This window comes from Helianthus annuus, chromosome 7 (genome assembly GCF_002127325.2).
Source record: "Helianthus annuus cultivar XRQ/B chromosome 7, HanXRQr2.0-SUNRISE, whole genome shotgun sequence".
In the NCBI taxonomy this organism is placed as follows: domain Eukaryota; kingdom Viridiplantae; phylum Streptophyta; class Magnoliopsida; order Asterales; family Asteraceae; genus Helianthus; species Helianthus annuus.
The window spans coordinates 18,542,079-18,559,705 of NC_035439.2; the positions used below are offsets into that span (position 1 = coordinate 18,542,079).

The window sequence follows — 17,627 nt, forward strand, 5'->3', positions numbered from 1 at the left end:
GCTTTCATCGACCTTATGGGCGCCCGGGGCAATAGATTTATTGCCTCGGGGGGTGTGCCATTGAAAATTGGTGTGAGCAATTTCCTCAATTTGGTTATATATTTCATGCGGGCGTCGATTACCTAAAAGTCCCCCGGAGCTAGAATCAAGTGTCTGCCTTGTGTGTGGCAACAATCCATTATAAAAAGTGGATACTTGTTGCCATATCGCAAGGCCGTGATGTGGACACTTGCGTAATAACTCCTTGAACCTTTCCCAAGTTTCATATAAGGATTCCCCGTCCTCTTGTGAATATGTATTAATTTCAGTCATTAATTTAGCCGTTTTAGCGGGAGGGAAATACTTATATAGAAATTTTTGGGCTAGTTCATCCCAGGTGTTTACCGATCCAGCTGGGAGGGCGTTGAGCCAAGCTTTCGCTCGGTCTTTTAGTGAGAAAGGAAACATTCGGAGGCGGATGGCGTCATTTGATGCTCCGTTGATCCGAAAGGTATCACATATTTCTAAGAAATTAGTAATATGCAGATGGGGATCCTCGTCCGCAAGCCCATGGAAGGTTGCGGAGTTTTGGAGCATTTGTATCAAATGCGGCCGAAGTTCGAAGTTATTAGCTTCAACATTCGGAGCATTGATAGCGGCGCCTAGGTTACCTACGGTGGGTCGTAGATAATCCATGAGGGTACGTTGGTCCGCCATTGGAGGTGGATCACCCGAAACCTTCTCTTGGTTTTTACCTTTTAATCTTTTTCTGAGAAAGCGTTCGGGTTCTTCTAGAGGTTCTTTTATGTCCTTATTAGAACTGGAGCTCATACACTATGTAAGATTGGCGTCGGGTTCCAAGTCCTGCAATAAAAACAGAAAAGAATGCTGGTCAGAAGATTCACCACGGCCCCGTGTTCAGCGAACACGGCCCGTGGTCGGAGTTACAGTGATTGTTTTCCAGATCCCAGTTACTGGAAGTTGGACACGGCCCCGTGTTGCACCGACACGGCCCCGTGGTCAGCCTTCTGTAACTTGGAAAACTAAAAACTGCCAGTAACGATGCTGGGCACGGCCCGTGTCCGACCAGGCACGGCCCGTGCTGAGCTCTGCAGAAGCTGAAAAACTAAGAAAATCCTAAAAAATTAAAAAGAAAAATAAAAATATGATTAGGCCGTTGATTCCCAACTTTCTTAAAATCCTTGTGTCCCCGGCAGCGGCGCCAAAAACTTGATGCGTGTGTAGTGTTATATATTTTTAATGTATAATTAAGCCCTTTTTTACACCTTTAGCCAAGTTTTAAATTTATAAAACACGATATTCACTAACACTAAACACACATATGGGCAAGTGCACCCATCGTGGACGTAGTATAGTGTTGGTAAGATACCGAGGTCGTCCAAGGACACAAGAGCTTTTAGTACCGGTTTATCCTCAACGTCTAATCAAATCAAAAAGTTAGAAAAATGTTTTTAAACTAAGAAAATAAAAACTAACTAAATGCTGAAAAATAAAAATAAAATAAAAACAGATAGAGAAGATGAATCACTTGGATCCGACTCGTGTATTAGTATGGCCTTTGATTATTTTCGCACTTTTGCACTTGTTTAAGAGATTATCTTAGTTATTGTAGTAGGCCCCTCTTTTGAAGGCGACGTTACCCTCAACCCAGTAGTTTGAGTCAGGAGGGATACAATCCTAAAGGGTTGGATTATTGGAAGATAATGAATTAAGTTATTAATGCGAATTATGGTAGGCCCCGCTTTTGGCGGTGACGTTACCCTCGGCTAAGTAGTCTGAGTCAGCAGGGATACAGTCCTAAATAACCGGGTTATAGTATTAATAGTAGTTCACTTATGAGGGGGTCAAAGAGTTTGGATCCCCGCCATCCAATACCTATGGGCATTGAAGGAGATCCTACTAAATTTGACCCAGGTCCCTTGCAGGACCTCTAAACGCTGAACAAGGGCAAGACCCTTACCAAACCGTTCCCTTAACCCCCGACCAGGTAGCCAACATACCTCCATATAGACCGTGGAGATATGAATGGTGAAAATCTTTTATTTTATATAGACAGTAAAATAATGCCAAGACACCACGGACAAACGATAAGGAAAGATCACCTTCAACATAAGCAACTAGTTATTAAAGTCATTAATACAAAACCAAATAAAAAGTGCAAAAGATTAAAAATAAAAAGTATTATACTAAACACTTGTCTTCACCAAGTGATGTAAGAGACTTAGGCAAACATGGCCTTGATTGTCAAGAACTCTTACTATCAATCTTGGATCCCGAGACGACTCACACACTCTACGATGGACAATGGATGATGGTGGTGGATGATGGTGTTATGGTGGTGGTGGGTGGTGGATGAAGTGTGAGAGAGGTGGTGTGCCAAGGGATGAGTTGGAATGAAACCAAGCACTCCTATTTATAGGCTGAACAGAAGGCTGGGCACGGCCCCGTGTCCGCTGGACACGCCCCCGTGCCCGTCTGACACTCTCTCTCTTCATTAATTGTAATTCGCAATTACAATTAATGCGCCTGCTGTACTTTCGCCACGCCCCCGTGCTCACTGGACACGGCCTCGTGGTGGGCAATAGAAGCTTCTACAGGTTTGTCTTTTCTGCTGCTTCTTGGGCACGGTCCCGTGCTGGCTGAGCACGGGGCGTGCTCAGGCTTCTGTTTTATCTTCTTTGCTTTGGAGGATGCCGTTGGAGGTTCGGGCAGTCTACTTTTACTCCTTTTCTTGTATTTATGTTAGAATTAGCTGTCTTTTTGCTTCTTTTGTGAATTTGAGCTCATTTCATCCTGAAAATACAAAAGGAAGACAAAAACACTCTTTTTCCAACATTAGTACTTAAAAAGGGTTAGTTTTATGCCTTATTTGATGTAATTTATATGTTGCATTTTACACACATCAGGTATGATTGGAGTCAGGAGGTTCTACCAGAGGAAGATGCAGTTGGTTACGCATTTATGGTGAAAACAGAACCTATTCCGTGGAAAGATACTCGTACTGAAGAGCAGAAGTATAGATACAGGAAAATGATTGCTGAGAACAGAATCATTAGAATTTCTGGTATCTATCTGGAAGCGAGAAGAGAAGATGGGATCCGGACAGGGAGTGTTATCATGATCAGGATGGAAATATTGCGATCGATGACAAAACGCTTGATATCGAAGCCATAATCAAGGAGTTAAAAGAAGAAGATGAGTATTGGCAGAATAAATGGTGGGGAACTGGAGACGAGAAAGAGAAAGAAGAGAAAGAGAAAAAGGAGAAAGAAGAGATGGAGAAATCAAAGAAGATTGATACTAGAGTTATTGACACAACGCAAGAGTTGACTGCTGAGATCCTGGGAAAAATGGCTGACAAAGTGCTGGCTGCTAAGGCACTTGAGGTAGACCCTAACTCCGTGTCTGAGTCAAAAAACCAGGTCAGTTCAAACTTGTCAACAAATGCGCCAGGTAAACAAATTGATGGAAATGTTGATTGCAAAAATTGCAACAAAGAGTGCAAATTTTGTAATACAGTCACGTATCTCAGTGGTTAGAAAGTTGAAGATCTGACAGCAAAGGTCAGAAGCGTTGAGAATCAAATTCTTGATCGTGACAAAACAGTTAAAGCTTCAACTGAACGGATAAGAGAATTAACTAGCCAAATTGAAAATGATAAAATTGATCATGAAAAAGTTAAAAAAGAAAATGAAAAGTTAATTTTTGAAAACCGTCAGATTTCTGAAAAGTTTGAAAAACTCAAAAGCACAATGAAAGATTTTGATGATCGAAATGGTAAAACTCATAAAGAAAACGTTCATTTAAAAGCAGTGCTGAGAGTTAAAGAAGAATCAATCAATCAACAACTGGATGAAATCGCTAAACTGAAACTTAAATTTCAAGAGGCTGAAATTGAAAACGAGCGAATCCAGTTGAAGCTTAACAGTTACAGCTCCGCAAGCTTTGTTTTGCAACACATTGTTCCCAAACCCATCAGGAAAAACAAAGCTGGCGAAGACGTGTATTCTGATGGAACCGGGGTGGGTTTTCACAGAGTTCCACCGCCGATTTTGGATAATTACACGAAAAAGCAATCAGGTTTGGTTGAAATTGGAGAAGAAAGTGAAGTTAAACTTCCGGAGAACATTGATGTCACGTTCACGTCTTCCAATGACGATAGTGTCCAGAATGATATTGTAAAAGAAGTTGTTGAAAATGTGCTAAAAACAGATAATGACACTACTGAGGAAGATGGATGTTTCTTGGACAAATACATTCCGAAACAAAAGTCCAAGAACAACTTAAATGATGAACCTACTCTTGTCATGTACAAGATGTCGGGATCTGATAAGTTATTTTCGGATTCAGAGTTTCAGATTGAGAATGTAAACATGAACAAATTGACAAATGTTTTTAAGTTGGTTGAAGTTGAGTTGTCAGCAGTGAACAATCTGAGTCAAAAGAAAAGTAAAATGAGGTTTGAGAAAGAAAAAGTTTACAACAAGAAACCTGTTAATCCACCGCGTTTTTATAATAACAACCGAAACAATTGGTCGGGTGGTTATCAGGGGGGTAAGTCTTATTAGAAAAGAAATGTTCAAAAAAAGAGGTTTGTTGAGAAGAAAAAGTTTGTGAACAGTTCGAGTTCACTTGCTGATGAAGAGAAAGAAATTTTTTCAAAATCAAACAAAGAGTTCTTTGAGAAAAGAGCTTCTCAGTCTCAGTCTGAAGGCTCGAACATGCTTCAGATGTAATCAAGTTGGTTACATTGCACGAAAGTGTACCAATGTGAAGCCTAAGACTGAAACTGTGAAGACTCAACATAAGAAAGTTGATGTGAAGGGTAAAGCACCAATCGTTGTTGAGAAAAAAAGTGTGAAAAATGATAACATCAAAGTGAAAAATGAACCTGTAAAGAAGTCGGTAACTAAAAATGACAAGTTTTATAAACGGGTTGCATTATCTCAACAAGTTTGGAAACCAAAAACGGAGAAGAAAATTTCAACTTCTGAAGTGAAAAATGCTGAAGAATCAATTCCGGTTGATTATGATGCGAATTTTCCACCTCTTAAGGCTGAAAATTTCAAAATTCAAATTGCGAGGTCAAGATTACACCTAAGGCTGATGAAGCCTGGGTGGACTCAATGTTTGATTAAATAGTTTGAATTGCCGGAGCTTCCTTGATCACGAAGCATGAATCGGCATCTTTCTTGAAATTTGTTTAAATCATAGTTTGTTATGTGCAGGATCTTCCAAAACTTGTATCCAGATGGATCATGGATAGTGGAGCTTCAAGACATATGACAGGGAAGACCGCGTTGCTGTATGATGTCAGAAACATAAATGGAGCATACGTAGGTTTTGTGGGTAATCAAGGAGGAAGGATTATTGGTGAAGGAGCGTTATCCAACGGGATTGTGACGTTTGAGAGAGTTAACTACATTGCTGAGCTGGAGAATAATCTGCTGAGTATCTCGCAGACCTGTGACAGGATGTATACCACTCACTTCACTGATAAAGAATGTTTGATCTTGAAACCAGGATTTGTTATCCCTGAGGAATGGATTATCATCCGGGCACCGAGAGTTAATGATCTGTACGTGTTGGATATGAGCGTAGCTACTACAACCATGGGTCAGGCTCATTGTTTCGTGTCCAGAGCAACTGAAAAAGAATCGAGATTGTGGCACCGGAAGATGGGGCATATACATCTTAGAAAAATGAATCATTTGGTGCATAATGATTTGGTTACAGGAGTTCATGTCAAAGGTTTATATCTGGAAGGGGAGTGCATTAGCTGTATAAAAGGCAAACAGAAGAAAAAGTCACACCCTACAAAGCAAGTCAATTCAGTCTCAAGACCCCTGGAAAGACCTCACATGGATTTGTTTGGTCCGGTGAATGTCAAGAGCATTACGGGAGATAAATATTGTCTTGTGGTTACTGATGATTATTCCAGATTTTCGTGGGTTTCTTTCTTGAAGACGAAAGACGAAACGTTTGATAGTTTGATGGCGTTGTTCAAGAAGATTGAGAATCTGTACCAGAGGCGTATCAAAAGAATTCGAAGTGATAATGGTACTAAATTCAAGAACAGCTGAATGGAAGAATTTTGTGATGAAAGAGGTATATTGCATGAGTTTAGTGCTCCGTACACTCCGCAGCAGAATGGAGTTGCAGAATGCAAAAACCGGACGCTAATCGAGACGGCTAGAACGATGCTCGCAGATTCAAAGTTACCAATTAATTTCTGGGCTGAAGCTGTTTCCGCCGCATGCTATACGTTCAACAGGGTTCTCACTGTCAAGAAATTCAACAAAACATGCTATGAGCTGATCAATAATCGCAAACCGAATTTGAAGTATCTAGAACCGTTCAGGTCACCCTGTACAGTTATAGAGCCTTATGGGAAGTTTGGTCCGAAGTGCATTGAGGGTATATTTGTTGGATATTCAAGTCCTACACGACGTGTCTTCGTTCCAAGTGAGAAACAGATTATTGAAGCTGCAAATGTTGAATGTCAAGGTTATACTATGCCGCCACAAAGTCCAGGAGATTCATGGCGATATCATTACGACAAGTTGTGGGAATCGTTTGACATGATGGAAGAAGAAGAAGAAGATTTCTTTGATGAGTTGGATATTTTGCGTGAATACGAGTCACAGCAAAGGTTCCCAGCTGAGTATTCAAGACGACCACGGGAAACTTCAAATGATGATGAAGCAGGTCCAAGTAATGTTGGTGAACACGATGATGTCCAACAGAATGAAGTTGCTCAAGATAATCAGTCAGATCAGAATAATAATCAAGAATCAGAGAACATGCCGATCTTTGATCATGGAGATTCAGATTCTGAGGGGGAGCAGATTCAGGATTCAAATCAAATAAACCAAGTTGGTGAACAAAGTGCAAATCAAAATGTTACTAATCTGGAAGGTGATGTGGATGTTCCAAGCGAAGTGATGTCGCGAACTCTTTCTTATCATCCAGAGGAGTTGATCATAGGAGAATTGCATTCAGGCGTTCGCACAAGACGTCAAATAGACAAGGGCTTAACATGTTTTTATTCTACAGTAGCACCTTTACAAACTGAATTTTCATTAAGTTGTTTTATCTCGCAGATCGAACCGAGAACGTATAAAGAGGCGCTTACTGAAGACTCTTGGGTCATTGCGATGCAAGAAGAGTTGAGTCAGTTTGAAAAGTTGGGAGTGTGGAAGTTAGTGGATTTACCGGATGGCCAAAGGAAAATCAATACAAAATGGGTATTTAAGTGTAAGAGAGACAACAGAGGAGTTGTTGTAAGGAACAAAGCTCGACTCGTTGTTCAGGGCTTTAGTCAACAGGAAGGGATTGATTTTACAGAAGTCTATGCTCCTGTGGCACGACTAGAGGCAATCAGAATTTTCCTAGCATTTGCGTCTTGGAAGAACTTTAAAGTTTATCAGTTGGATGTAAAATCGGCGTTTCTTTATGGGAAGGTCAAAGAGGAGGTTTATGTCGGTCAGCCGCCGGGCTTTACTGACCCAATCCACAAAAACAAGGTATACTTATTGGACAAAGCGCTGTATCGTTTACACCAGGCCCCGAGAGCTTGGTACGAGACTTTGTCTCAACACATACTAGCCAACAAGTTCATACGTGGAAAAGTGGATGCCACTCTCTTCACTAAGGAGGTCAACGGACATCTTCTGATAGTTCAAATTTATGTAGACGGTATAATTTTTGGGTCAACAAATGAGAAATTGTGCAAAGATTTCGAACAGGTGATGAAGCAAAAATTCAAAATGTCATCAATGGGGGAGATGAAATTCTTTCTGGGTCTACAAGTTGAACAACTACCCGAGGGAATTTTCATTCACCAGACGAAGTACGTGCATGATATTCTAGAGAAATTTGGAATGTGAAGTTCTACTCCAGCTGCTACCCCACTCGCAACAAATCATGGGATTCACCCAGATCTCACCGGAGACAGGGCTGATGAAACGTTTTACCGTTCCATGATAGGTTCTTTGATGTACTTAACTGCTTCACGTCCTGATATCATGTATCCAACGTGCCTCGCAGCAAGATATCAATCTAACCCGAGAGCTTCGCACATGATTATTGTGAAGAGGATATTACGCTACCTGAAAGGAACTCCTACATTGGGGTTGTGGTATCCTAGAAAAGGCGACTTTACGCTCGAAGGGTATTCCGATTCGGATTTCGGATGCTGCAAAGTCAATACCAAATCAACGACTGCAGGATGCCAGTTCTTTGGACCTAGATTGGTTACCTGGCAGTGTAAGAAACAAACGTCTGTGGCGCTATCTACATGTGAAGCGGAGTATGTTTCTGCTAGCAGTTGCTGCTCTCAGATCCTGTGGATACAGTAACAGATGCGCGACTACGGTTTGCAGTTTCTTAAGACACCTCTTTTTGTTGATAATGAGGCTGCAATAAATATAACAAAGAATCCAGTACATCACGCTAAAACTAAACATATAGAAATTCGTCATCACTTTATTCGCGATTGTTTCGAGAAAAAGTTGATACGAATTGAGAAAATCCACACTGACGAACAGAAAGCTGATTTATATACCAAAGCTTTTGATAGAAATCGGTTTAAATATTTGTTAAAACTGAATGGTATGAAGCTTCTTTCGGTGTCGGATGGGATTATTAGCGTTGATGAGAGTACTGTTGCGGATGAAGATGAGAAACAATCTGCAATGGTTTGTCGATTTTTTACTTGTTTTGGTATTTAGGGGGAGTAGATAGATGTATATAGTTTATTTTCAGAAAATACAAAAACAGTAAAAAATGCAAAAATACAAAAACATGATAAAACTGAAAAAGAGCTTGTGTATAAATGGAAAATGATAGTACATCGGCTAGACAATTACAGTATGCTAAAGATTTGTAAAGTCTAAATGAGTTAAACAGTCTCACTGATGATGTGTTGATAGGTTTTCGCACATTTAGTAGATTTATTCGGGATATAAACCTAAAATTTCAAACTTGCGAAATTCGTGGGGAACACTACTTGGATATATAGGTAACCCCTGAAATCTCGTTTGAAAGGTCCCATATTCTGAGATACTAGGTCTTTATACTCAGTGATATCTGGGGTATTATTCCGGGACTTCTGTTGTATGGAAGTACTGACCTAGTCCCCGAATAAGACTTTCTGCATATGCTTGAAACACAGCATCGCCCTCAGCAAGCTGATGAAACAATAAAATTGATAGTCGCTGCTGTTGTAACTAAAAGATCCTCTAAAGGGGACACACCAGAAAGTCGAAGCCGTCATCTCTCTGCGTATACGGAAGTATCGACCTGAGCTCTCACGACCCTCGCATTTAACCCCTAACAGATATCATTTGTGGTATACTCACCTGTAAGACTGAATATCTGGGATTCTGGATACGGGAGTATATTCAAGAGGTGGGACACATGAATAAGCTAAGTTCATAAGACATCTAAAATCGTATCATGAATAGATTGAAATCTGTGTGAGAATTTAAGATGGATCAGTATATCGACAATCGAGGTGAATTGTTTAAGTTTGAATATGTAATGAAGCTTAATGGTACTAGTAATTTGTCTGAAAAAGCTGATATGATTCCCTGACACGCTCGCCAAAAATAAGTTTGTATATAGTTTACTTTGTTTACTTTCTGCAATTTTAGTTTTCTGCATTTCATTTCTTAGTCTAGAACACTTTATAAAATCCAAAAAGATTTTATTTCTGCTTTATTTTTGACAAACTAAAGTAGAGAGTTGATTGTTGGATTCTCGGAGATTGAAGCAGATGCAGGAAAAGTTCTGAGCTGAAGAATGAGGAGAGCTTACTTTGTTGAAGTTTGAGACGTTTTCAAAGTTAAAACAAGTTCATTAGTTTGATGCTTGTTACATTTTTCAAAAGAAAATGTTTGAAAATGTTTACAAAATCAGTTTGATTTGTCAGAAGATCAACCAAGGTCATTAAATTGGACTTGGTAGATTAACTGAGTAATCAGGGTCATTAACTTGGACCTGAATACTTGAGTGGATTTCTAAAGCTGATTGAATTTGTGATTTATTGTTAAAGATAAGTTTGTAATGTTATTGGTTGAGTAACAGGTTTTAGACTTCATTATTCCCAACGGAAGCTAAGTGTCAAAGCTTGAACCAGATACCTCAGATTCTAGCATATCGAGAGGGGGAGTGTGTGAAAGGGGGAGTCTGGATCAACAGTCAAAGGGGAGTTTGAAGATAGAGCTAGGTTGTGATCCTAAACCTGTGAAGATAGAGTGCTTATGATGTAAAGACAGAGAGTTGGAGGAAAGACCAAGACTGAAGACTCGGAGCTGAAGACTTCGTCAACATCCAAGGGGGAGTCTGTTGATGCATGAAATGTCTGTTGACTACGTCTACATGAAGTCTTAGGTCAAGATTGGATCTTTAGAGTCAAAATTAGAGTTTATTATGAGGTTTAGGTTATTTGTACATAGGTTTATATGTAGTTTCTCTTTTATGTACAAAGGTTAAATGTAGGTTCGCTCATTAGTCATCAGGTATGGTTCCGCTTATATGTCACTAGGTAGTTCCGCTCATATGGCAGTCCATATAAGCGAAACCTGCTAGGCTATAAATACCTGATCAGTTCATTTGTGTATGCACGTTGGAGCGGAACCTTGTCATACATTGTGTAACGAAACTCTGTCAAATTTGTATCAGAAAGCAATAAAAGAGAAGGAATTGAATAGGAAAAGCTGTGTAACTTCATTTACGTTGATTCCGCCTTCGTATGTGAAGATGAACATTCTCAACTGACTGTTTAGGGTCGGAACACGGTCCAACAATTACTCATTAATTAAATTATTAATATGTTATAATAAAATGAGATGGACAATTTTGCCCCTGAAGATAAAGACAAAATAGCCAGCTTTTAATAGTCAAATAAGAGGTAATTTGATTTTTGGACTAAAATGGCAATAAAAGTGAAACCACAAGGACCCAGATTTAAAAGTTTTGAAATTTGGACTAAAATGAAAAAAGTGACCAAACCTCAGGAACCAAAATGGCAGTTTACTCTTTGTAGAAATTGATATGATCTATAATATTAAGAGTAAATTTCAAAGTTCGTCCTTTATGTATGTCTAATATATCAAAGTATGTCCTTTATCTTTAATAACCTCAGAAAACATCCTTAATGTTTGAAAATCCTTACATGTTACGTCCTTTAGTCCTAATCCAGTTACTTTTCATGGTTAAATTTGACTAAGTCAGCCCCACATAAGGGTATTTTGGTCATTTTATCATAAATATTAAAATAAATAATCATCAAAAACTATAAATATATACAGAATTATATATGTGTATATATACAGAATGTCTTCTCCCTCTCTCTCTTTCTAATTATCCTACCCCCACAACCACAACCCACCTGCCACCGCCACCGCCACCGCAATAGAAGCCTGCCATCCCAAACCGGCTTGTTGCCATCCTTAATAAAAAGGGGTTATGTCTAAAAATTAGCACACTTATCAATCTAACATCCGTTAAAAACGAACGTCTGAAACTCAGAAGTGAAGAAAGTACCTGCCACCGCCACCGATCTGCCACCACCGCCACTCGATCTGCCACCACCGCCACCGATCTGCCACAACCACCACCGCGACCCATACTTCTCTCTGTTCTACACAACCACCACCGCCACTCGATCTGCCACCACCGCCACTCGATCTGCCAACTGACCACCGCCACTCGACCACCACCATCACCTGGGCACCGCCACTCTCAGATCTGTGAGATCTTGGCAACCTGCAAGAAACGAAAACCCTAATTTATTCCAATCTCAGGTACGTTGTTTGTAATCGCAAATCAGAGGCGGTGGTGTTGGCTGTAGTTGGGTGATGGTGGCGGGTTGGTTTTGTATTGGTCATCGCCGCCGGTGCCTGTGGCGGTTTTGAGACGGAAGTTTAGAGAGAGAGAAAGAAAGAGGAGATTGTAGAGAGAGATTGAGAGAGAGAGCAGGTAGAGTAAGAGAGTGAAAGTGGTGGTGGTGGCAGATCGGTGGTGGTGGTGGTGGTGATGGTGGTGGCAGGTGAGTTGTGGTGGTGGTGGTGGTGGGGGTAGGTGAGAGAGAGAAGGAGAATGTATATATTAAATGTCTGTATGTATTTACATATAGAGTATGTAAATTAATATTAAATCTAAATTGTTTATTGGTTTTATGATTATTTATTATAATATTTAGGATAAAATGACTAAAATACCCTTATGTGGGGTTGACTTAGTCAACTTTAACCATGAAAACTGATTGTGTTATGACTAAAGGACATAACTTGTAAGAATTTACAAACATTGAGTATGTTTTCTGAGGTTATTAAAGATAAAGGACATACTTTGATATATTAGACATACATAAAGGACGAACTTTGAAATTTACTCTAATATTAAATACATAGCAACATAAAGTACAAGATATTAATGCCTATGATACCCTACAACCTTAATAGCATATGGTACAAGTAGTAATGCTTAGAATTGTTTTAAATTAATAGGTCTATTATTTGTAGAAATTTACATAACCTTTTTACTTTCAACTTTAATCCCCTATGTTTTTCATATTTTTCAAAATTTTTTGTTTTACATTTAGATATAAATTTTGCGACTTAACACGACACAGTGTGTGTGTGGGTCAACGATTTTACGTTTTGTTATACGCTTTGTTCTAAATTTTGCGAGTTAACATGGGGCAACGTACGTGTGTGGTTCAGTGTGTTTACGTCGTCTATTTTTTCCCGTTTAATAAGTTCGTCACAACGCATAGTCCTAAATCGAGTTAGTTATTATTTTCTAATTTTTCCACGTCAAAACGCCGCAACTTCAATATTGGTGGTCGTTGGCTATAGTGTGGCATTGGTGCTATTTGTCATGGTTTTAGCCCCCACCGTAGCGCGGGGGAGCTTAATACGATAGGTTATTTATATGGATACAAGTCATGTAACGTAGTAATTATGATACCATTAATTGTATTGAGCTTATTTGTATAAGATAGTAATACAGACTTAACCGACAAAAACAACTTTAACACATTGTAATTATGAATCTGATCAACAACATGTCAATTTCGTTGGCCGCGGCGCAACGCGCACGGGTCAAACTTCTAGTTAATCCATAATTTGCATCGGTAAAATTATGCTACAACTGGCCCATATTTTTAACCCTTATTCCATATTTTGCATAAGATAAAATACAATATGGAGGAAACATGTCCACTATAAGAGAAAATAAAAAAAAAAGTTAAGGAACACATACAACACCAGCTAAGAATAGGTTAATATAACCAAACACCAGTTAGTTTTATACTCGCCCAATGGCCAGGTACTTTAATCTTATAATCACATAAGTATACTCTTAGGATTTTAAACTAATGTTATTTACGATAATCCAATAGAAATCAGAATCAAAAGCCACATATTGACAATGTCATCAAGCAATGGGTCACTAAAGCATAAAAATAATTTTGATATTCTAGTGATCAGTCTGTCAGTAGGCTCACTAATTATGACTAAAACATTAAGTAAATGATATTCCTCGATATTAATTGCAGCAGTTGATGGTATAGCAAAAAGATATTCATGACAACAATGATTATGCTTCCATTCAACAAAAACATGTAAGTTGTTTGCAATAATCCAATATTTACTCGTCCATGATAAACAATGGTTTTACAATGAATTCAAATGTAGTTACTCCACAAATTAGCAAAAGAAAAAACAGAATATGCAGAGTAGCCTTAGAGTGCAATAAGCAAAGATCCACTTGGCCCACAATTGGTCCATATTTTTTTTAACCACTACTCCATTATTAGCACAAGAAAAAACATAATATGCAGGAAACATGTCCCCTATAGGGGAAAATGAGAAAAAGGTTATGAAACACATACATGTTGATCATTTAATTATAATGGAAAACATGAAAACATACCCGTGATTGCAAACAGGCCAGCAGAGAATCCAGTAAGAGATGTTGTCATCGAGTTTGACATGCTTGTCAGGAATTAACGATTTTGAGTCCAGTGATCAGATTTCTAAGAAACATTCCATGACAGGTTGCGTTATAAACAGCAATGTATTCTGTCATCGTTGTGGAAGTTGTGGTCAACTGTTGTTTATGACTCTTCCATGAAATGGGTCCGGTCCGCCTGCTAACATAAAGATATAGTCCGAAGTGGATTTCTTGTCATCTTTGCATTTGGCAAAGTCAGAATCAGAATAGCCTACCACTTCTAAATGATCACTTCTTCTATAAGTCAGTTTATAGTCTTTCGTCCCTTGCAGATATCGAAGTACCTTCTTAGCTGCTTTCCAGTGATCTAGGCCAGGATTAGTCTGATAACGACCTAGCATTCCAGCAATATAAGCGATATCTGGGCGAGTACAAACTTGAGCATACATCAGGCTCCCAACTACTGATGCATAAGGTATCTGGCTCATCTGCTTCTTCTAGGGTTTCCATTTTCTAACGAGTGAGTGAGAGGAACAGAATGTTCAAATTGGTTTTCAGTTTTCTATTTCTTTTTTTTCTACAAAATAAAAGACTAATGCGAGTTACCCCATTTTGCCAACTGTGGTGTTCGGGATTCCTTTTAACTTCTGAGTTATAACTTCTAAGGGTGAAGAGAGTGGTTACATGTTCCAAATAGGTAAACTCTCCATTCAACCAATCAAACAGTGTCACGTCAATTCACCTAATTAGTTTACCTATCGCTCAAAAACATTGGCGGTGGTTTACCTATCTTAGATTAGGTAAACTATTTTTTTTATTTTTTAAAGAAGTATATTTAATATTTAAACATGTATTTTAACATAATAAATGTAGAATAAATTAAAAATAACATTACATTAAATTAAAAACAACTAAAGTTACAGTAAATTAAAAAAAATTAAAATTACATTAAATTGAAATAAATTAAACTAGTCTTCGTCAGAATCGACCAACAGCTGGGGTAAATCTTGACTTGCGAGATGATTCACGAGATCGTGTTTTAGTCTCCAATGCGTGTCTTCATCCATAAGCTCGTCCAACACCGTATCGTCTAGACCGGTGCTATCGCGTTTCTGTCGTCTTCTAAAATCATGTTGTGTAAAATAATACACGTGTACACAACATTCCTAATTTTTCTAACGCTCCTTGCTCGCATCGGCCGACTCAATACACCCCATTTCAACTTCAAAACACCAAAAATCCATTCGACGTCTTTTCTTGCCGTCTCGTGTTGCCTCTTGAACTTCTTTTCGTCTACTTCTGTTGGTACACAATGTCTAAAGCCTGCGTCTTTGTTGTAACTAGATTAATGTATAGGGTCCAGATAGGTTGATTTTGTAATGTACAGGGGGTTAAAATGTAATTTTATGTTTTGAATGTAAGAGGTCCGCTTTTGTGTCACATGTCCACAAAAGCGAACCCACTTGATAGGGAGATCCGCTTTTGTGGCATGTCACATAAGCGGACCTGAAACACTATATATACCCCTGTTCAGTTTCTCATTTGTAACCTTGTATGTGATCTCAAGTCGAAGTGTTGTCCGTACGTCAAGTGAAATACAAGTGAAAAAGTGTGTTTAAAGTATAATCCTTCTGTTTCTACTCCATTCTTTCACTGTTTGCTTTGTATCATGTCTGAAATGTATTTCCGCGACATTTCTGACACGCACTAGCTCTGATTGACTCGTTCTAGAGGTCAAAACTGATCCTACAATTGGTATCAGAGCCAGTTGTGAGTTAGTTTGCCCGATACAAAGCTTTTCACCCGTACTTTTGTAGATTCGAACAGTTTGAACGGTTGAAATGGACTGAAAATTTGACAAAAGGTGTAAAATCTACTAATAACAAACCCTTGAGAAGATTAGACTCAAATTTGGCCTAAAAGTGACCAAAAACCACTCGTGAAACAGATCCGCTTATACGTCAGTGTAGGGGTTCGCTTTTCTGGTCCGCTCCAAGGTTCACTAGTTTAAGGTTCGCTCAAAATGTCACAGTTCTTAGCTGGTTCGCTCAAGAGATTCCCTTATAGGCACTTATTGGTTGAAGGTTCGCTTTTCTGGTTCGCTTGAAGGGTTAGTTTTCAGGTTCGCTCCTAGGGTGGTTTATTCAGGTCCGCTCGAAAGGTTGTTGTCTGGTCCGCTCGAAAGGTTGTTGTCTGGTCTGCTCGAAAGGTTGTTGTCTGGTCCGCTCGAAAGGTTGTTTTCTGGTCCGCTCGAAAGGTGATTTTTTAGGTTCGCTCCAGGGATCATTTTCTGGTTCGCTCATCGTTGATTGTTCTGGTCCACTCATAGGACTACCGTTGGTTCGCTTATTGGTTCAAGAGCTGGTTCGCTTATTCGGTTGGTGTAGATCCGCTTGTTTGAACAGTTGTGTGTAAATTTCTTCGTTGTGACTAAAAATGGAAAACCAAGACTTTTATAACATGTTTGCTGGTAGTGGTGGAGTTACTCAGAGTCCGGCGAGCATCATGCAAAACGTAAATTTGGAAAACGAACTTGGAACTATGCAGAAGCCACCAAAGTTGATGAGTCTGGATGAGTATTCGGGGTGGTCCGGGAGATTCAAGAATTGGGTGCAGGCCAACCATCTAGAATGCTGGATGAAAATCGAACGCAAATATGTTCCTCCGATGGATGGGTTGAATATGTTGAAAACTATCGCAAGTCTTACAGATGCGGAGCAGATAGAGTTTAAAGCAGAGAAGAAGATGGTTAGTATTCTGCAGCAAGCGATCAAGGAAGACATTCTAGTTCTGCTACAGCACGATGAGAGTGCACAATCGATATGGCAAGCTTTGGAACAGAAGTTTAAAGGCAGTGCGTCAATGATAAAAAGTAAGAAAGCGCTGATAAAGAAAGAATTTGATATCTTCTCTGGAATTAAAGGCGAGTCGACTAAGCAGCTGATAGAGAGATACTGTCATCTGGTCGTTGAAATGAGAAGGTTGAATATTGAGAAAACGAATGAGGAGTGGATCGACAAGCTATGTGATGCGCTTCCCTATGAAGAATGGGGAACGTATTTGATGATGTTGAAAAATAGTTCAGATTTTGTGAATTACAGTTTGAGCGTGTTTATCGAGAAAATAGAAGCTCATGAGCTGGAGCTAGTAAAGATAAAGAAGATGAATTCAGCAAATATGCCACAAGATGTGTCATTGTATTATAAAAACAGTCTGGCAGCAACAAATGTTCAAAGTCCGAAGATTCAGACCGGGTTTAGTGCTGACAACACCTCCAACGTTGCATCCAATGCTTATCAGTCAAGCCAGTCTACTCCATTTGCCAACTTTGAGCCAAACATCAAAGTTCCAGAACAGAATTCGCCTCAAAGTTCTACAGGTTCAAACCAGCAGGCATTTGTTTCTGGCGTGCAATGTAACATAGCTGTCAACATCAAAAATGGGAATGAGATAACCGAGAATGCAGCCAAGCAACACATCGCATTACTAGCATCAGTTCTGGAAGCTTATGAAGGTTTGGTAGCAGGAAGGATCGGTAATCCTGATATGACAAAAGAGGATTACGACCAGATCGATCCTGAAGAACTTGAATTGATAGATATAAAGTGGTGCATGGCGAGTCTGGTACGCAGAGCTCAACGCTTTATGGAGATTACTGGTCG

At 39.3% G+C, this 17,627-nt stretch overlaps 1 non-coding gene across 1 annotated transcript; it reads left to right on the plus strand.

The window, feature by feature from the left end:
• Nucleotides 1–211: 211 nt before the first annotated feature.
• On the plus strand, nt 212–318 carry LOC118480635. Its single transcript, XR_004863615.1, has one exon. It is a non-coding gene; the product is annotated as a small nucleolar RNA R71 (small nucleolar RNA).
• Nucleotides 319–17,627: the final 17,309 nt, after the last annotated feature.